General features: G+C 44.3%; 1 protein-coding gene across 6 annotated transcripts in view; it reads right to left on the minus strand.

Moving 5' to 3' along the window:
* fam110b (family with sequence similarity 110 member B) overlaps positions 1–21890 on the minus strand; it is a 29721-nt gene that overhangs the window by 5730 nt on the left and 2101 nt on the right. For 2 of the 6 annotated variants that reach the window (XM_083548089.1, XM_083548090.1), the window contains exon 2: positions 2264–2362. The gene's annotated coding sequence lies outside the window, so the exon portion shown is untranslated. Of the gene's footprint in view, positions 1–803; positions 906–2263; positions 2363–2530; positions 2660–11490; positions 11842–17722; positions 17793–21890 lie in introns of those variants that run through there. The other 4 variants (XM_083548091.1, XM_083548092.1, XM_083548093.1 and 1 more) reach the window with 4 other exon arrangements.

A 21890-nucleotide genomic window follows, 5' to 3' on the forward strand; every position in this document is an offset into this window, starting at 1 on the left:
GTGACAGAAACAGACAAAAAGGGTGGCAAAGTGAGACATACAGAAGGGTTGGCAGACAGACAGACAGACAGACAGATAGACAGGAGGGTTGGCAGACAGACAGACAGACAGACAGATAGACAGGAGGGGTGTCCCCCCCACACACAACACACTTGTAGATGTTCAGTCCTGCAGCATGCTTTGCTTTACCACTTTGTGGGGGGGGGGGGGGGAGAATTCAAAATAACGCTTCATTACATCTACAATTCTGATGCTTCAAATCACACACACAGATAAAGTAGTGTCAGAAGATTACATTCATTAATAAGTTCTAATAAAGTTACTGATATATAATGAAGCTGTTTGAGTTTCTGCCTGGTGCTGTTTTTCGTTCTGTTCCTCATTTGTATGTTTCCAGTTCGTCATATTCATCTTCAAATTCAGAATCACCAAATATTTAGAATCACCATATATCCATCAAACACAGAAATTATTTATGGAATTGGAACTGGATGTTGATGTTTACAGGTTTTTATAAGAAGCGCATTCATTTAGATTCAACTAACACATGCAAACTACCTGCATATTCAATGTTTTAAACTCCAACAACCTGAACTCCCAGCCAATCAGAATCCCTAATTACATTAGGACTTTGTTCACATTTGTTTTGTAGTAATTATAGGCGTCTGTATGATCTGTCTTTACAATGTACGGTCATCGGGGATGCCATCATCATCATCATCATGTTGTTTCTCATCAGAACAGCGAGCAGCTGAAGGAAATATGACCTCACACATTCAGATTTTTCTGGAAATTCGCCTTACATTTGGAGCGAATCGCAGCCACATCGGCGTTAACTCTGAGCTGGTTTTAATTACGGAGATTTAGAGCAGGACGCCATATCCAGTTCCCCAAATCCACCTTAGAGAAATCCAAAACACACACACACACACGCACGCACGCACGCACGCACACACACACACACACACACACACACACACACACTGTGTCGTAATGCTTCTCCAGCACACCTCCTGAACAGAAACTGAATAAAGCACTCTGCATCTGTCTCCTATTTTTGCTGCAGTCGTGCCTCGCTGCTGCTCTCGGCTTTGAGCGCCAGGCTGCAGGTTTCATCTTCCTCAAACTACACAACCATTACACAATAACCAGGAAGAGTCACTTTATTACTGGAGGCTTCTGTTAGCAGTCGACCTTCTGTCTTTTGAAAATAAACGTTTGAGGAGCCAATAATATAAATATAAATGAGCTGGTTATGGAACAGACATGTACAGATGCATTACAGGAAAATCCACAGGTTTAGAAAGATGAAGAATTACAGCCAACATGGCGTAAGGTTTCCGTCACTGATGCGTGCTCTCTCTTTGTCTCAGTGAAGGAGGCATGGTCTCGGTCTGTCTCAGTGAAGGAGGCGTGGTCTCGGTCTGTCTCAGTGAAAAAGGCGTGGTCTTGGTCTGTCAGGGAAGGAGGCGTGGTCTCGGTCTGTCAGGGAAGGAGGCGTGGTCTTGGTCTGTCTCAGTAAAGGAGGCGTGGTCTCTGTACATGTCAGGTCGAGTGTAGGAGACGTTGTCCTGGTCTGTATCGCTCAGGTCTAGTGAAAAAGGTCTGTCTCTTTAGAGGAGGTGTGATCTCTGATATCAGATCCAATAAAGGAGGTGTGGCCTCTGTCCCTGTTAGTCTTAGTGAAATAGTGGTGGTCTCTGTGACAGACCCAGTGAAGAAGGCATGGCCTTCGGGTCACATCAAAGAAGTGTGGCCTCCTGATATTCCCAATCAAGGACGTGGAGGCTTCTGTCAGAGTGTTCATTCAGCAGTCCTGAGGGGTTTCTTGACCCAGTCCTGGTGCTGATAATAAGATGATTAGTGAAGATGTTAAACAGCCGCAGCTCAAACGGCTGTTCAGGGAGCGTTTCATCTCGGAGTTTCAGAACAGATCAAAGGAGAACTTTTCAGACTGCAAAGGAAATGAAATAGAGAGCAGTGATCCTGCAATCATCAGCTCCTTCCTGCAGGTACACCCGAGATTTCTGCACAGAACAACACCTTCTCCCTCACACACACACCAATGTGTCGGATGACTATTTGGAAGAGGATCAAGCAGACTTGAAGACCTGGAATATGTACGTGCTACATTACTATCATTATTTATTCCAGGAAGTGACATTCCTCTTCTCTGGATCGTGGATGACCCTGTGCTGCTTCCTGTTCAGAGCATGTTGGATTTCAGAACTGAGTTAAGTGTGTGTTCTAGTGTAAATCCCACCTGTGTGTGTGTGTCAGGTGTCGACCGGCTCAGAGTTATCTTCTGCTTGTTTGTTCTCCTCCAGCGGCTGCAGCCTCTCAGTCGGAGTGGGAGTGATGCCTGTAACAGAACAGCGGCAAATTACATGACGATTAGCTTTTGTAGCATCAGTGCAAATACTTTAGACACCAAACATGTCATAACTTGAAAGACACTGAACTAAAACCGTGCTTACAGAAAGAGTAAAAACACTATACGGATAAAAGTGTGTTTTGTTGTTATAATAACCTCCAATCTTCCGGAAAGATGTTCCACTAGATTTTGTGGAGATTCGTGTTCGTTCAGCTACAAGGGCATTTGCAAGGTCAAGTACTGAAGGTGAGGAGGCCTGGGGTGCAGTCAGCATTCACGTTCATCCTAAAGGTGGTCAATAGGGTTTATAGCTCAATAACAAGAGATCGTCCACATACATCCAAGCCATTGAAAGTATATCTCAATGGAGCTGGCTTTATCGTAGGGACTTCTAGTTCAAGTGAAATTCCCAACTTTGTTGACAGTCACAATATCTAAACAAAAAGTGAACTGTTCCAAGGAGGAGAACATGTCTGTCTTAAATTGAACAAACGTAAAGCCGTCATGACTCAGAAATCAGGTGTTTAGAGATTTCCCCACTGTGGGACGAATAAAGGTATCTCTTATGATGCAAAGAACCCTGACTGTTCCAAATGAACAGTGAATCATCTTCACCAGGAGGAGATTGATCTGGATGTTCTGGACAACCAGAGCAGGTGCATTGCTGCAAGGAGCAGCACAATTAATGGAAATTCAGGTTAGAGTTTCTATCCAATCAGATTTCTGTTATTACATCACGTGTTGCCGGGGTCAAAGGGATGCTTTAAGCCCTTCACAATAAACACTGCTGGGGCCTGGAGATTTAAATCCATGTTGTTTGTACAAGAACGTCGCAGTTTTCATGGCCTTTGACTGGATGGTTCAGAGAACTTCACTAGTCAGAGCTCACAAACTGCATCTGCAGCAAACTGCACAAGCTCGAATATATTCAAGTGGATTTAATAGCTTATAGTGGTTAAAGGTGGTTAAGCTAATAGTGGTTAAGGCATTAGACTCTGGATCGGATGGCCACATGTTCAAATCCCAGCACCACCAAGCTGTTACTGCTTGATCCTTAACCCTCAACTGCTCAGATGGAAGTCGCTCTAGATAAGGCCATCTGCTCTGTTTTTAGTAGTGTTTTTAGATTCCACAATAATCGATAGAGGAGAAGAAACTGATTTGGTCTGACACACTCACAAGGATGTTTTCAAGACGGACTTTACAAGAAAAGCTGGACGTCATAATGAAAGTTTACCAAAACAATTAAGCTTTTTCATGAATTGTTTATACTTTTGAGTTTTCTTTCCTGTAGAATTTACACAAAAACACACAATTTGCCTTCATTTCAAATCCCCAGGAAAACTGTAATGTGCAGAAACAATGCACACCGGGGTGATGTGAGGAGGTGAATCTCAGTGCTTCTGCTGGAGATTATGTGTGTGTGTGTGTGTGTGTGAGGAGGTGAATCTTAGTGCTTCTGCTGGAGATGATGTATGTGGAGGTGTGTGTGTGTGTGTGTGTGTGTGTGTGTGTGTGTGTGTTTCTGCTGGAGATGATGTATGTGGAGGTGCAGTTGTGGCTCCAGTGAAAGGAGACGTGTTGAATTGTGATTATTGGGTTTGTTGCTTTAGTGATGATGTTCATTGTGACTGTATGAGATCCTGTGTGTGATGCAGCTCTGATCTACTGCACTTCTCTATAACACTGATGATTTCTGTAAACGTGGCGTCATAATGATGGGATTAAGAGGTTGATTGGTTCAGGTGGAACATCACTGAAGTGACTACATTGTACGGTTGATCCAGATGGCGCACCCAAAAAGCGCACTGCCCCTACGAGGAGGAGATCAGTACACTGTTGATAAACCATCTCAACAAGGTATGTGAACCATCCACACATGATATTCCATATAATGCAAACATCATGCCGATATAGAAATTAACAGGGAATTACTTAAAGAACTGGGTGAGGAACACTTAAGGAAGTGAGATTGAGACCTTGAGATGCTTATGGTGCCACCATGAAGCAGCCACTCTCAGAAAGGTTCTGGGAACTGCTCTGGTGACTTGGTGAAAATAATCCAAATCGATTATTCTACATCTTTTCCTCAGGTTATATATTAATGTATTTTTATAATCACACTCTTGATGTCACCCAAATGAGGATGAGGTTCTCCTTTTGAGTCTGGTTCCTCTCAAGGTTTCTTCCTCATAACATCTGAGGGACTTTTTCCTTCACCACAGTCTCCATGGGTTCAGGGATAAACACACATTGCTCACCTCAACTCTTAAATTCTGTTTAACTCTTAAATTGTGTGAAGCTGCTTTGGGATGGAGTCTGATCCTTCATGAACATTTCTCCAGTAAATCTAGAGCAGATCAGAACCAAACTCAGAACTCATTTGAACTCTGAACTAATGGCTTCATAACGCTGCATAAATCTGCTGTGGGACGCTATGTCCTGATCTTTGTGTACAGAGTGAACACCGGTTTTGTTCTCAGCCTCCAGCTCCGGCGTTTTGTTATCATTTCTCCGCATGAATGAGTGACTGGAACACGATGCTGCAGGAACAGAGGAGCAGCTCGGGCCTGAACATCACGCAGCAGCCACTTCAGGTCACATTCATTCCTGGGGTTTATTCATTCATTCATTCCTTCCTTCCTTCCTTTCTTCCTTCCTTCCTTCCTTCCTTCCTTCCTTCCTTCCTTCCTTCCTTCCTTCCTTCCTTCCTTCCATCCATCCATCCATCCATCCATCATCCCACACATGGACACTATGGGAACAACAAAATAACAATATAATCCACACTTATTTAAATTTACGCATGTTCGTTTGCAATCAATTACTTGTGAACAGATTTGGCTACGATGTTTACATTATGAGACTACACTTAACATTATCCAGCTTGTAGGAGAACCCAGGTAGCTTTAAATGACATAATGGTTCATAGGGGTATTTTTGGAGCTCTTCCAGACTATCCTGGCTTCTGTCTTATACAGTATAAGAGGCTAATCATTGCTAGTTTGCTAGTGACGTTGGCTAATGGTTTTAATAGTAGCAGCTGTTGCTAACATGTTAACACAGACACGTGATTTACATCAATGTAACTGTTACTGAAAGAGAGGAAGTTTTAGCTGCTGGTAGGAGGAGCTAGTGACATGTGGGTGTGGCCATCTGAACAATGTAAACAAAACGAAATGTGACTGGATAAACAATGAAGTAAAAGTTGTTCTGGAAGCTGCGACAGAATAAATTAAGTGCTACGTTCTGTGCTAGCTAACGGCAATGCTAAGGACACTTCCTGTTTGAGTTGATAAGTAACATTTTGTGGTGTGTGTGTGTGTGTGTGTGTGTGTGTGTGTGCTCGCGCGCGTGTGGTCTCCATGTCTGCAATAGTGTTAAAAGCAACTCATTTGGTACGCGGAAGCCCTGAATTAGCACATGCTCTCGTTAGCCAAGCGTAGTGACACCTCCACAGCTGAAAGCAGGCTACAGGAGATCCGTGGGCAGACGGCAGAACCTGGATCATCTCATGCATTCTAACGCTCCATCTCGCTGTAACATATTGTTCTGCTGTTTCAGGAGGAATGAAAGCAGCTCAGCTGAATAGCGCAGGTTCGAGCTGATGCTAATCGATGGCAGCGATCTGAGGGAAATGTAAGCTCATAAATCACACCAGTGGATGAAGTGCTGCAGATCTGAGCCCTGGAGGCCAAAAGCTTCCTTCAATCAGACCCAAATGAGAAAATGACCATCTTCTGGCCTTACCTTCAGCTCTCCTGTTTGTGCAAGTCTGTGTTCATGATAGGCTTTGATTCCCGTTCTCTTTAATGAGGATTTGGGGAGCTATGGAGGAACTAATAAGGAGCTATTGATAAGCCAAGAGAAACTGATTGAGGAGATGATGGAGAAGCTGATAATGAGCTATAGGGAAGCTGATGAAGGAGCTGATGGAGAAGATGATGAAGGAAAAAGTGGAGGAGATGATGGAGGAGCTATAGGGAAGCTGATGAAGGAGGTGATGGAGGAGATGATAAAGGAAATAGTAAGGAGCTATATGGAAGCTGATGAAGGAGATGATGAAGGAGCTGATGGAGAAGATGGTAAGGAGCTATTAGGAAGCTGATGAAGGAGCTGATGAAGGAGGTGATGGAGGAGTTGATGGAGGAGCTGGTAAGGAGCTATAGGAAAGCTGATGGAGGAGCTGATGGAGGGGATGAACCTCACACAGTGTTCAGGAATCTGGACTAATCTGTAATTAATTTAATTCACTGCAGAGGACAAAGAGAAGCAAAATATTAATTTGGCCACACACACACACACACACACACACACACACACACACACACACACACACACACACACACACAGTGTCTTTTTCTATATAAACAGTCTCCACTTGTTTAATTAAACTCATCACTTTATCTTACACTGACACACTCTCTCACACACACACACACACACACACACACACACACACACACACACACACACACACACACCCTGTCTAGTGTCAGCTGATATGCACTCACTCCCTCTGATTGTGTGTGTGTGTGTGTCAGTAAAAGACATATGGGAATTTTGCTGAATAAGGACTGCGTAGTGCTGACTGCTGCCTCATGCTTTCTGGAGTTTTCTTCTTTATGTCTCTCTCTCTCTCTCTCTCTCTCTCTCTCTCTCTCTCTCTCTCTCTCTCTCTCTCTCTCTCACACACACACACACACACACACACACCTATATCTCCATCTCAGTAGCCCCTCTCTTCTCTATCCATTTCTCTCTCCCTTCATCATTCTTTTTACCCCAGCACGTGCAGCTCAGACGCTAATCACGTAGCAATGACGGAGTTCCTCATCAGCGTGTGAAACGTCACATCATCGTCTCGCTGTGCGCTCGCTATCAAACCTGTATGAATTACTGACAGTAATAAGCACCATCACACACCACACTTCACACGAATGTGCTGCAGCCCCACTGTGAAGTGACCTTTATATATATATATATACACACACACACACACACACACACACACACACACACACACAAACACACACACGGTGGTGCATGGGACAAAGAATTACAGGCAGCCAGATTATCAAGTGTTATGAGTGCTGATGTGAACTTTCATTTACTGGGACAGCAACCAAAACACACACACACTCTGTCTCAGTCTCACACACACACACACACACACACACACACACACACACACACACACACACACACACACACACACACACACACACACACAGTCAGCTTAACTGGGTTGCAGAGTATAGGCCATAAGGTGACTCAAATCTGTATCACTGTACGTTATACGATAAAACTCTTTCTTACAACCTCACCCCTCACAACCTCACCTCACCTCTCACAACCTCACCACACCACCTCACCCCTCACAACCTCATCTCACCCGTCACCTCATCTCAACCCTTACCACCTCACCTCACCCCTCACAACCTCACCTCACCCCCCACAACCTCACCTCACCCCTCACCCCTCAACCCCCACAACCTCACCTCATCTCAACCCTCACAACCTCACCTCAACCCTCACAACCTCACCTCATCTCAACCCTCACAACCTCATCTCAACCCTCACAACCTCACCTCACAATCTCACCTCAACGCTCACAACCTCACCTCAACCCTCACAACCTCAACCCTCACAACCTCACCTCAACCCTCACAACCTCAACCCCTCACCTCAACCCTCACAACCTCACCACCTCAACCATCACACCTCACAACCTCACCTCAACCCTCACAACCTCAACCCCTCACCTCAACCCTCACAACCTCACAACCTCACCTCAGCCCTCACAACCTCACCCTAACCCTCACAACCTCACCTCACCTCAACCCTCACCACCTCACCTCAACCCTCACAACCACACCTCAACCCTCACAACCTCACCTCATCCCTCACAACCTCACCTCACCCCTCACAACCTGTGCACAAGTTTCAGAAGTTAATTTTACCCCCCACAGTCTCAACCAGCACAACTGTAACCACCCCCAAACCACTCTCTAATCCTGCAATCCCTACAACGTAACCTCAACCTCACAACCTCAAAACCAAAAACCCCCAGAACCTCAACCTCTACAACCTCAATCCTCGTATCCTGCACTATGAAATCACTCTGTTTTAGCCTCCTACAGTAGTTTAGGGTTTCTACTGAAGGAACCACGCAGCCTTTTCTAAACGCTCTTAAAGGTTCTGACACCATCATTTTGTAGGTTCTAATTAATATATATCTTCATTTCTTCTACTAAATCTTTTTAACTACATTAAACCAAAGCACTGAGGAGCATCGTCTCATTCTCAACCTCATTCCAAAACCCCCGAGAGTCTTCCGTCTGTAACCTTCAGCACGCCATCACAACAGCCTTCGAATGTTCTCTGTGGAACAGTACCAGCTCACTGAAGACGATGGTGTGAGTCTGGATGTGTGCAGGAGTGCGAGACAGGAAGTCTGGTGTGACTCAGTACCTTTAATCCCTCTATAAGCCCCAAACATGGACATTCTTTACAGAGAGATTCTAACCGCAAGCTCCGATTCATCAGAGACGCCGAAGATTCAACATGCTGGAAAAATTCGCATCACAGGAGCTCCAGCTCTCAGCAAGCCATGTTTCATAACCTTCTCAACGGGGATTAAATATTATGCAGAACGGTACAGGAGCTCAGGAGCACACACACACTCACTCCTAAACAATCACTCTCACACACTCGCTCTCACACACACGCACTCTCTCACGCTCACACACACGCACTCTCTCACGCTCACACACACGCACTCGCTCACTCACACGCACTCTCTCACGCTCACACGCACGCACGCTCTCACTCTCACACGCACGCACGCACGCTCTCACTCTCACACGCACGCACTCGCTCTCACACACACGCACGCACTCTCTCACGCTCACGCTCACACGCACGCACGCACTCGCTCGCGCTCACACGCACGCACGCACTCGCTCTCACACGCACGCACTCGCTCTCACACGCACGCACGCACTCCCTCGCACGCACGCACGCCCTCACACGCACGCACGCACGCCCTCACACGCACGCACGCACTCCCTCACACGCACGCACGCACTCCCTCACACGCACGCACGCACTCCCACACACGCACGCACGCACTCTCACACACACGCACGCACTCGCTCTCACACACACGCACGCACTCGCTCTCACACACACGCACGCACTCGCTCTCACACACACGCACTCTCTCGCTCTCACACACACACGCACTCTCACTCTCTCACACACACACGCACTCTCACTCTCTCACACACACACGCACTCTCACTCTCACACACGCACTCTCACTCTCACACACACACACGCACTTCCACACTCACGCACAAACATACTCACGCACAAACACTCACTCTCACACACTTCCACACTCACGCACAAACACACTCACTCTCACGCACGCACTCAAACTCACTCCTAAACACTCAATCTCACACTCTCACACACACACACTCACACATTCCCACACTCACACGCCCACTCTCACACGCACACTCCCACACTTACGCACGCTCACACGCGCGCACGCACTCGCTCTCACACGCACGCACTCGCTCGCTCTCACACGCACGCACTCGCTCTCTCACGCACGCACACACACACACACACACACACACTCACTCACACCCTGTAGATCTGAGCACAAGCAGAAGAAACCACTTAAAGACAAAAAAGAGGTGAGATAATCACAAGAGGCTCACAGAATGTTCTTTTGTTCGATAGAAAAACTACTCTAATGTGCTGACGCTCTTACCATCTCACATCCTACCATCCAACCATCTCACCATCATTCATTCATTGATCATCAAAAAGAGAAACAATAAATACAATTTGACGGCATTATGCAGACTCCCGTATCCACAGCGATTAGGGGCCTTGGTCAAGGGCCCATCAGTGGCAGCTTGGTGGTGCTGGGACTTGAACTCAAGAGCTTCTGATCTAAAGTCATAAGGTCATAACCAGTGCACTACCAAACAAACAAAGCGTATAGAGATAAACACAAGGGGAAAAACAACAATCATTACACTTCCTACTAGTCAGAGTTACTGAGTGTTGAGTGTTGATGTGTTGAATTACTGAGTGTTGAGTGTTGATGTGTTGAGTTACTGAGTGTTGATGTGTTGAATTACTGAGTGTTGAGTGTTAATGTGTTGAGTTACTGAGTGTTGATGTGTTGAGTTACTGAGTGTTGAGTGTTGATGTGTTGAATTACTGAGTGTTGATGTGTTGAGTTACTGAGTGTTGAGTGTTGATGTGTTGAGTTACTGAGTGTTGAGTGTTGATGTGTTGAGTTACTGAGTGTTGATGTGTTGAGTTACTGAGTGTTGAGTGTTGATGTGTTGAATTACTGAGTGTTGAGTGTTGATGTGTTGAGTTACTGAGTGTTGAGTGTTGATGTGTTGAGTTACTGAGTGTTGAGTGTTGATGTGTTGAGTTACTGAGTGTTGAGTGTTGATGTGTTGAATTACTGAGTGTTGAGTGTTAATGTGTTGAGTTACTGAGTGTTGATGTGTTGAATTACTGAGTGTTGAGTGTTGATGTGTTGAATTACTGAGTGTTGAGTGTTGATGTGTTGAGTTACTGAGTGTTGAGTGTTGATGTGTTGAGTTACTGAGTGTTGAGTGTTGATGTGTTGAGTTACTGAGTGTTGATGTGTTGAGTTACTGAGTGTTGATGTGTTGAGTTACTGAGTGTTGATGTGTTGAGTTACTGAGTGTTGATGTGTTGAGTTACTGAGTGTTGAGTAGCTGGACAGAAAGAACATGAGAATAAAAAAGCAAGAAAAAGAGTCACACAATAAAGTAATGAAGAAAATATAGTAAAGAAGCAATCAGAGAAAATTAAGCTAAAAAAAGAAAACAAAAATACAAAAGAAACAAAGAACAAAACAAAGAAAGAAAGAAACATAAATCAATCTATTATATATATAAAGTAAAAAAGTTGTTTATATTTGTTTGTTTCTCAGAGTTTTAGTGTGAAAGAACAAACATCAAATCCAACACACACACACATACTAGTTTCATGCTAATGCTAGTGCTGTAGTGCTGAAGCTCGGATAGTTCGGTCAGCGGCAGACTCACGTGTAGACGTTTGGGGCGTGGTCAGGACGGCGATGGCGGGCTTTAAAAGCTGGCGTACACAGTACACATCCCTCCACATATTTTACTGCACCTTCACACTCGCTAAAACGTGAATCTGCACCTGATAACTTCTGCTGGATAAAGACAAGAGCAGATCGGGAAGGAGGTCCACCTTCCGCCACTTTCTATTAGGCTAATCCTTTCAGAGCGACTAATCAGCTGAGCACGGCTTAGCGTGATGGAGCTGGAGAACTGAGGAACATCTCACAAACGCCTCAAACAAACGCTGACTAAAAAAAGTTTGTTTTTGTGGAAACACTCGTACTCAACTCGTGTAGTGCGACCTAACAGACGACTACATCAGCCATGATAAGTGAGAGAGAGAGAAAGAGAGAGAGAGAGTGTGTGTGTGTGTGTGTGTGAGAGAGAGAGAGAGAGAGAGACAGAGTGAGAGAGAGAGAGAGAGAGAAAGAGACAGAGTGAGAGAGAGAGTGTGAGGTAGAGAGAAAGAGAGAGATTGGAAGAAAAACACTACGAGAATACCTAAAAAGAAAGAAAGGAAATGTTTGTGAAAGTAAAGGAGGTTAACAGTAGCTCAGAGTGGAAGTGGCACATGTATATTGAGAGCTGAGAGATATGTGCCAGTCTGAACATGAGTTGTGTGTGTGTGTGTGTGTGTGTGTGTGTGTGTGTGTGGATATAATCCAATCAGAGCAGCATGGACACCAGGTTCCTGCAGGATTAGCGAGTCAGCAGTGATCTCATAGAGTTCAGATGAAGTTGGTTAAACTTCTAATCTCAGGCCTTCTGATGACCTTCAGCTGAAGAGAACAAGTGGAGAGTCAGAGTGTGAGAGAATAAGTGGGGAGAGAGAGAGAGAGAGAGAGAGAGAGAGAGGGACGAGTGCTCATGACGAGTGAGTGGGGAAACGTGGAGGTGATGAGTGATGGTGATGAGTGAGTGAGGAAACATGGAGGTGATGAGTGATGGTGATAAACGAGTGGGGAAATGTGGAGGTGATAAGTGATGGTGATGAGTGAGTGGGGAAACGTGGAGGTGACGAGCGAGTGGGGAAACGTGGAGGCGATGGTGATGAGTGATGGTGATGATGGTCACTTCAACACTATTGATTTACAGCATTAAGAGGAAAGCTGGTGCTCAGTGAGGAAATCAAACTAGAGTGAGATGAAACGGAGCCCAAAAGAGAGTGAGAGTAAACCATGAGTCATCCTTAACCTCCAAAAGCACGAGTCAGTGAGCTGTGATGAAAACTGTAAAGACTTTTCATCAAAACAACAAAAAGAATATTTTAGTTGTACAAAAAGGATCAAAGTTAAAAACAGATGAAGACAGCAGTACAGTACTGTAGTGTACATCATCTCATCATCTCATCAGACCAGTGATGACTCACAGCAGAAACGTTTTAACATGATGACATTCAGTTCTTTAGCTGTGATGTAAAATCCCTGTTGATCAATAGAACGTGTTTGATTTAAACAATGAGAGTAAAATGAACTAAAAACACACGTGTCACATTTACATTTACAACATTTGCCAGATTCCCTTTTTCAGAGCCACTTCCATTTATATCGGTTCTCCAGCTCAGTATCTGAGAATTCAGCACCTTGCTCAGGGGCTCAGCAGGGGCAGCTAGATGGTGGTGAACCCAAGACCTTCTGATCAGGAGTCCATCATCTCATCCACTGAGCTGCAGTGGTGAACAGTGAGGAAGTAAATGTAATTTGTTACTGTAATTAAGTAGCTTTTCACATATCTGTATTTAAATATTTCCATTTGTGTATATTTGACTGAAACTTCACTACATTTCAAAGTCAAATATCTTCATTTTTATTTTATTATATTTTGTGAAATCAGTCGTTCCTTTTTAATTATTAGAATAAAAAGAACGTAACTGGTGAAACACGCAGCGAGTCACCAATCAGGATCGAGCGCACGCTCTGTTTTACACGCGTTCTGATTGGCTCTTGGTGTATCTACTGATCACCAACATACAGTTCAGCATCAGTTCAACATCAAGCAGAACATTTAGAGAGGAATCAATGTTGAAGAAATGTTACTTTTTCTGGAGTCATGTTTTACAGAGTGGAGATCTACTCAACTGCATGGTTTGTGTACTTCGTCCACCACTGCTGAGCCACATCATCATCATCATCATCATCATCATCACCACAGGAACAAACTGCCCAAGAACATGATTAACTTTACTGAAACCAAGTGCCCAGGGGAACACCTCCTTTATGGCAAGAACGCTCCGTAAAGGGTACACCTCACTCACCGGAACCAAATGGCCAAGGACATGCCTCCTTTGCTGGAACCATCTACCAAAGGATAAGCCCAGTTTCACTGGAACCAACTGTCCAATGACACACCTGCTCGATTGGAACAGGCTGCCCAACACCACGTCCTTCACCAAGGCTGAAAGAAAGAATCCCAGACCACACCTACATTACTAAATCTAGCAGAGAAGCAGAGAATCCTGCCTCCTTCAATGGGACAGACTGTCCAAGGAATGCTGCTCCCTAAGATTAACATTCAGATGTTATACATGATAATAAAAACTCAAACGTCTTCACTGAAGCTTCTGCATTCTCGAAAACGATGCAGACCAAAACGAAAAGTTCGTCCTCCAGCAGCGTTCTGTACGTAACACAACACGTCGTGAATTTCTGTGCTTCCAATATAGCACCCAGACAAAATGCAGTTCACCCAGAAGGACGTGCCAATTAATCACGCTTCTGACAAGCGTGAGTCACAGCAGCATTCCACAATATGGATTCACAAAGCATAATGAGGAGGTTTTTAAAGCTCAATCAAAATCCTGCAAAATACAGAGAATCGTGACTAATACAACAAAACAAGCGCACGTCACGCTGAAGCCAAGCTGAGACAGTGAGGGAGGAAACCTGCAGGACCCAAAACAACCTGGAAACATAAATGTAACTGTACAGAAGCTGTCCTACATCGTTCTATTTACCTTTAAATAAGTGTGAAGAAAAAGGTCCAAGACACAGACGGAAACACAGATATCCAGATTACTGAAAAAGACCATAAGGATTTGATTTACACACGATTTTACCGTTACCCTGCAGGGGGCTGTTCCACAAACAAACCACACATTTACAAACACACACTCCCACTCACTACATATTAGCACTTGACTAGTTTAGAGAATTTGGGTCAGTCTAATCATCCAGCCAGACCCACCCCCACACACACACACACACACACACACACACACACAGATCAATAGTTCATTGTTTACTTCTTTCTCATTTCATTTAAAGCCAATCTTTCAGTTTACTCCTCCATTCTGTAAATATAAAAAAATTGGATTTCAAAAGGATGATTTTGAATAACAAGCTACAAGACAGCAGGACAACAACGACACATGGGGACACGGGGAACATTGTAGGTACCACGGCAAGACGTCATGCAGAAAGGTAACAGGTGAAACAGCAACTAACGCCTGGATAAAAAGTAAAGAACTGTGAGACAAGTGGTAGTGAGGGCACTGCGAGGACGTGGTAGCTCAGTGGTTAGGGCTCTGGGGTACTGATCGAGAGGTCGTGAGTTCGAACCCCATTAGAGTCAAACTGTTCCTGTTGGGCTCTTAAGCCGCTCTATCTATTAGTTGTAAACTTATAAACAAGAGACACAATAAAACATGGCAACAAGGCGGCTGGGGGTAATAGTGTGCAATAGGGTGCAACTGTAAGTCAACAACTACAACAAAATAGAACAACATACTTGAGAGTGATATACAGGGGGCAACAATAAATAAGAGACAGGGCAACAATAAAAAACACGGTGGTGGGGCAACGAAACAAAAAAGTGAAAAAGCGAGAGACTGGGCGTTGATGAAAGCGAGAGACGAGGTGACAATAAATACCCAGGCAGGGTTAAGCACAAAAAACACAAGAAACTGGGAGTTGACAAAGCAAGGGATGGTGTGACAAAAACGAGAACAGGCAACAAGGCATCAAGAAAAAGGGATAATGGGACCATGTTGAACAGAGTCAGGGACACATGGACACAGCAACATGTAACAAGGTGTTGAACAACGAGTAACAAACCCAAACGATATGCACTAAACTAATTTCCCAGCATGCAACACAGCAAACACAACAGAAACCCCCAGGGCAGCAAACACCAAGTCACCGTGTCCTACAGAGAAAGTTGAACAGGCCACACCCACAAGCGAACAAGAGTTTTGCTGTTACACTGACCAACCAACCGAATAAACAAACAAACAAATAAATAAATAAAGCCAGCCATCACCCAGTTCCGATATAAAAACAGTTCTTGGTAGTAAAGTCAGACTTTTAGACCCGACTATAAATAGCACTGCAGAGAAATGTGAACAGCTCTGTGAGGAGAAGCGAAGGAGAAGCGTCTGGCAGCAGACCTGCAGCGCTGGAGCACAAAAACAGCAGCCATTTTTACAACTACAAATAAATATATATTTCTACATATTTTATATTTATATTTGTAGTTGTAAAAATGGCTGCTGCCAGACGCTTCCTCACAGAGCCGCTCACATTTCTCTTTTATATATATAGAGAGAAAGAACAAGCATATATAATCTGGAGGATCGATTTTAATAAGCTCCTCATCATCATCAGCCATGTGTACAGCGGGAGGAAAAGAGAGCCTTGAGGGCAAAAAAAAAGAGCAACACAGGATAATTATAGAGTAATAAGAGATAGAGGGAAATATGAAGAGCAGGGCAGGAGGACCAGAGGATTAGATAAGGGATGTGACGTACACCAGGTCTTTATCGAATTTAAAGATATTGTTGCAGAAGTCGTGACGATCATCAAATGCCAAATGAACATGAAGAAGCACACACTTGGAGGAAGGTGAACATCGTGTATGAGCTTTTCACCATGAAAGAGGAATGAGGCTTGGCACCCAGTCCAGGTTCCTGTAGGGCTCTGCGGTCGGTACCATCTGTCGAACGGTTCTCACTCTCAGCAGTGGGCTCGGGTTTTAATCCTCCTTCTTTTGAACTTGTGCTGGAGCCAGTTTCTTCCAACAACCCTGCCTAGCAGGATGCAGTAATCAAGACCTACTCTGCTGCTTCAGATCTTGGAAGGGTCAGAGTTTTTATCTGCTCACACAGTCACATGATCAGGAGGTCTGATCATCACAGCGATTAAGAAATGTAAAGTAGCTCAGGAACTGGATTTCCGGATTTCAGGGACTGAAGGAAATCTGTATCTAACGCACATGGTGTTGAAATATCACAAGTTCAGTCACTCCTGCATTGATGATTTTTCTAGAGCAGCACATACCCAAGTGGCTTATTCCTTTTCCACTGCATTGATTTGCAAACGTCACACTTTTATCAGTTTCAATTTACATTCTATGCTGTGGAAACATGTTAGTTTCTGCGAGGCGGGGCTACAACGTGGACGGCGCCACAATGTAAACGCGAGACGGGGCTACAACGTGGACAGGGCTACAACGTGAACGCGAGGCGGGGCTACAACGTGGACGGCGCTACAACGTGAACGCGAGACGGGGCTACAACGCAAGACAGGGCTACAACGTCGACGGGGCTACAACAGGAACGCGAGACGGGGCTACAACGTAAAGACGAGACAGTGCTACAATGTGAACGCAAAAAAAAACTACAATGTAAACGCGAGACGGGGCAACCACAAAAACAACACTTACTGAAATGAGAGACAGAGCAACAACAAAAACAAAAGATAGGGCAAAGATAACATGAGAAAATTATGAGAAACGAAAACTTGAGACAGAATTATAATGAAACGAACGACACAGATGGTGACAGTGAAAGGGGACAGGACGACTGAGCAACTATGAAACAAAAGACAGAGTAATAATAAAATCAAAAACTTGCGCATGATATAATACAAACCTGTGCAACAATTTATTTCTGACCATGACAATTCACAACACAACAGCGATGTGGTGCATCATGGTTTATTACTATTCCAATTTTAGAGGAGCTTCAGCCTCGGCTGACTGACAGACGCCAGTCCCGGCCCGACTCGTTGGCGTTGATGAGACAGGATCTGTTTAAAGAGGCAGAAGCTCCGTCTCCAGGAGCGTGTCCTTGTACTCAAACACGGGGATGAGACGGTAGCTCGGGGATTAGCGTGTTTAAGCTAAAAAATGTGTTTGGCTTATTCTCACACACACACACACACACACGCAGCTCACGCAGGACACCCCGCTGTACCTGATCCACAGAAGTGCGCAAGAGCCTCTTGTAACACCTCAGATATCTGCTCCACCTTCTGCTTTGGTGCCTGAAAACGTCACTGTTTTAAATATTAGTCTTCAGAACACACTCGTATTCCTGATCATTAACAAACACACACCTCAATTTGGAATGTAGGATTCATTCATTAGTCCTTATTCTTATTTCTGTCACTCCCTCGCATGGGACAGCAGGTGACATAGGGGTGCACACAGGGGTGCAGTACGGCGGTCTGCCGGGGGTCCAGCTGTGCAGTTGCGTCCCTCATTGATGTGAATAAAGCAGATGGGTTTTAACCCCCCCCCCCCCACACACACACACACACCCTAGTTCAGTTTCTGTTTTACCCAATTCAATAACGTTATATGGCTCCTGAAGCCCCCCACAGCTTTTCATTGTTTTTATGTGATAATTTTATACGCAGGTCTGCACTGGACTCCGCCTTCCTGCCGGTCATGGTATCAGCCTCGGCCACCATAAAGGGAGGAACATCTTAGTCCTGCTCAGATGACGGCGTACTGAGATGGTACCAACCTGAGGTGCTACGCAAGGTAAAAGTACCATCACACCAATATGTGGTTCTTCACCAAAGTCTGAAACACACTCATATAAAACACCTCTGTAGGTTGTAGCTATACAATTTCTTTTCAGGAAACCAAACACTGACCAGCATTCTGGTCCTCCTGTACACAAAATTGAGCTCCATGTAGGTATGGAATGCTGGTATGAAGATTGGAGTGGAAGAACTTGAGAGAACCCTGACCTCCTCAAACCGCAACACCTTTGGGATAAACTGTACCTGAAGTCTCCTCAGCTGATATCCTGACATGAGAGTCTGATCTCACTAATGCTTTGGTTAATGTTGAATGAACACTACTCCCCACAGACTCCAGAACTCGATTTACAGTAGAACCGATAAAAGTTTGGCATTTCACAAAGTTCCTTTGAGTTTCTCAAGGGATACAGAAAAGGTTCTACAAGGAACCTGTTGTGATATCGAAACAGGTTTCTCCGGAGAAACATCTGAGGAACCGAACAGAGTGTAGATAAACGAGAACAAACATGAACACGATCTGAAATATTTCCTAAAACATTAACATGTCAGACGTCTTGTTTTGTTATTGTTTCTGCTAAAGCTTCAAACCAAACAATATTTTAATAAAAAATTTATTTCACTATATGAAAAAAGTTGGTGGACACCTGATCACAATGAGCTCCACTCTTTTGGGAAGATGTTCCACTAGATTTTGTGGAGATTCATTCAGGGTGTTAGTAAGGTGAGGAGGCCTGGGGTGCAGTTAGCGTTCACATTCATCCTAATAAGGTTGGAGATCTACTCCAACTTTCCCATGTGAAGCAGATCTTCATGGAGCTGGCTTTGTGCCCAGTGGCACTGTCATGCTGGAACAGGTTTTGGGTCCCCTAGTTCAGGAGAAGGAAAAAAAAATGTCCTGCTCCTGCATCCAAAGACGTCCTGTACAATTGTGTAACTTCAACGTTGTGTAACGGAAAGAACCACAAAAAGAAAAAAGGCCAGCATCCCAATACTTTTGTCTGAATATTATACATTTTTTTTGCTATGCTACTGTCCTGGATCGGATTGGATCGGACCGAACCACGAAGACAACCTTTTGTGTGTGATAAAAACCGAACAAACGTAAATACACTCCCACATTCCACATCCCGGCCTTCAGCCAACATGAAAGCATCCGCTAAACGAGTGAAATGCAAATCGATTAAATCTTCATTTAATACGACGCCTCACAAACCGGCTGTGGTGTGTGTGTGTGTGTGTGTGTGTGTGTGCGGTGTGTGTGTGTGTGCATGTGGTGTGTGTCCCAAAATGAAGACTCAGACTTTTATCTTTCTATTTTTTTGTACAGAGAGAATCTGTCTGTCTGTCTGCATTTTCATCCATTACCTCTGTACACTGTTCGTTTCCGCATGGTGCTTCTGCTTAAGTCATCATTGCATTCCTCGTGTAATCACACACACACACACACACACACACACACACACACACACACACACACACACACACACACACACACACACACACACACACACACACACACACACACACACACACACACACACACGGGTAGAACCCAGCCTCAAATAAAGAGGTAAACGAATGGTATGAGTTACTGGTGTCTCCCCAACATTTATTTTTCTAAATCCACAACGTCCACTGAGTCTTTTATTCCAGTGGTCCCCAACCCCTGGTCCGTGGGTCAGTTGGTACCGGGGGGCACAGAAAGAATACATAACTTACATTATTTCCGTTTTATTTATTTATCTGATTCTGAATGATGTTTTATTGTGAAAAATTCCCGGATTTTCTCCTCCACATCTGTCTATGACTCACTCTTAATGCAGGTCATGATGCCTCGCTCACATGACTTATCTCCATCCACTACCTTCTTAAAGGAGCTCCGGTCACATGACTTATCTCCATCCACTACCTTCTTAAAGGAGCTCCGGTCACATGACTTATCTCCATCCACTACCTTCTTAAAGGAGCTCCGGTCACATGTCTTACCTCCATCCACTACCTTCTTAAAGGCGCTCCGGTCACACGACTTACCTCCATCCACTACCTTCTTAAAGGAGCTCCGGTCACATGTCTTACCTCCATCCACTACCTTCTTAAAGGAGCTCCGGTCACATGTCTTACCTCCATCCACTACCTTCTTAAAGGAGCTCCGGTCACATGTCTTACCTCCATCCACTACCTTCTTAAAGGAGCTCCGGTCACACGACTTACCTCCATCCACTACCTTCTTAAAGGAGCTCCGGTCACACGACTTACCTCCATCCTCTACCTTCTTAAAGGAGCTCCGGTCACATGACTTACCTCCATCCACTACCTTTTTAAAGGAGCTCCGGTCACACGACTTACCTCCATCCACTACCTTTTTAAAGGAGCTCCGGTCACACGACTTACCTCCATCCACTACCTTCTTAAAGGAGCTCCGGTCACATGACTTACCTCCATCCACTACCTTCTTAAAGGAGCTCCGGCCACTAACACATAATACATTACCGCTAAACTCAAACCCCCAGGCGAGCAAAATGAACAAACACCACCACAGTGGATTCACGATTATTATTAGATTTTAAATTATTTTGTTGTATTTATCCTCCACACCTTAAAGACCGGTCCGAGAAAATACTGTCCCACATTAAACCGGTCTGTGGTGCAGAAAAGGTTGGGGACCACTGATCTATTCCAATTATAGCACGTCCATGTAACAACTTTTACAAATCTGAACTGATGTCGACTTTTATCCATTTACAGTTACACAATTTACTGCACAAATCTCTAAAAAAAAATGCAAGTAACGATTACAATCCGATCTGGATCTCAACTCACTTAAAAAAAAAAAATAATTTGTGCTTGTGGAGAATGTGGACATTAAAACAGCAGTATGAAACATTTACAGCCCTCTGCTGGCTACAAGCCGAATTACACCTTGACACCGCAACTGAACCTCAGAACCTTTAGTTCATCTTTAAAGTGGAAACAGGGTGAAGATTAGTGTTATTAGTATTTCAGGGCCAGAAAAATTGGGGTGAAGTAAATATGTTTTTCCAGTGCATTTTGTTAACATTAGATGATTGTGTCACTTTTACACACTGCACCTTGAATAACTGTTCAGCATAAAAAACAAATTAGGAAAACGACAGTAAACAAAGAAAACGACCAAAACTGAAGAAAAATTGAGAAAGCGGTGTTCGCCGGTTTTAGACGCAATAATCCGAAACATAATACTTTGGAATCATTTGGAATTTACAGATTTGCTAAACAAATGCCAAACAGTTCCACAGCGCTACATTATTGAGCGCTAATCTCACTCTGCCATGCTAACGCTTAGCCTCCAGATTCATTAGCAGATATTGAACACCCGCAAACAAACAAAACTAAAATGTGTTCATGTCATGGAGAATTCAGATCTCTTGCAAACATAACCCTCGATTCAGCCATAAAGCAATTTTATTTACGATTGATACGATCCAGTGATATTAATATTCATGAACATCAAAAAGCCCCCGCTAATGAAGACTAATTAAACGAGCCCGGAGTAACATCTGCAGTTCTGGAAGTTTTCTCCAAGCCATGCTGAGAAGCTGTGAGAGAACTGGT

This window comes from Silurus aristotelis (genome assembly GCF_946808225.1).
Source record: "Silurus aristotelis genome assembly, chromosome: 8".
NCBI classification, from domain to species: Eukaryota; Metazoa; Chordata; class Actinopteri; order Siluriformes; family Siluridae; genus Silurus; species Silurus aristotelis.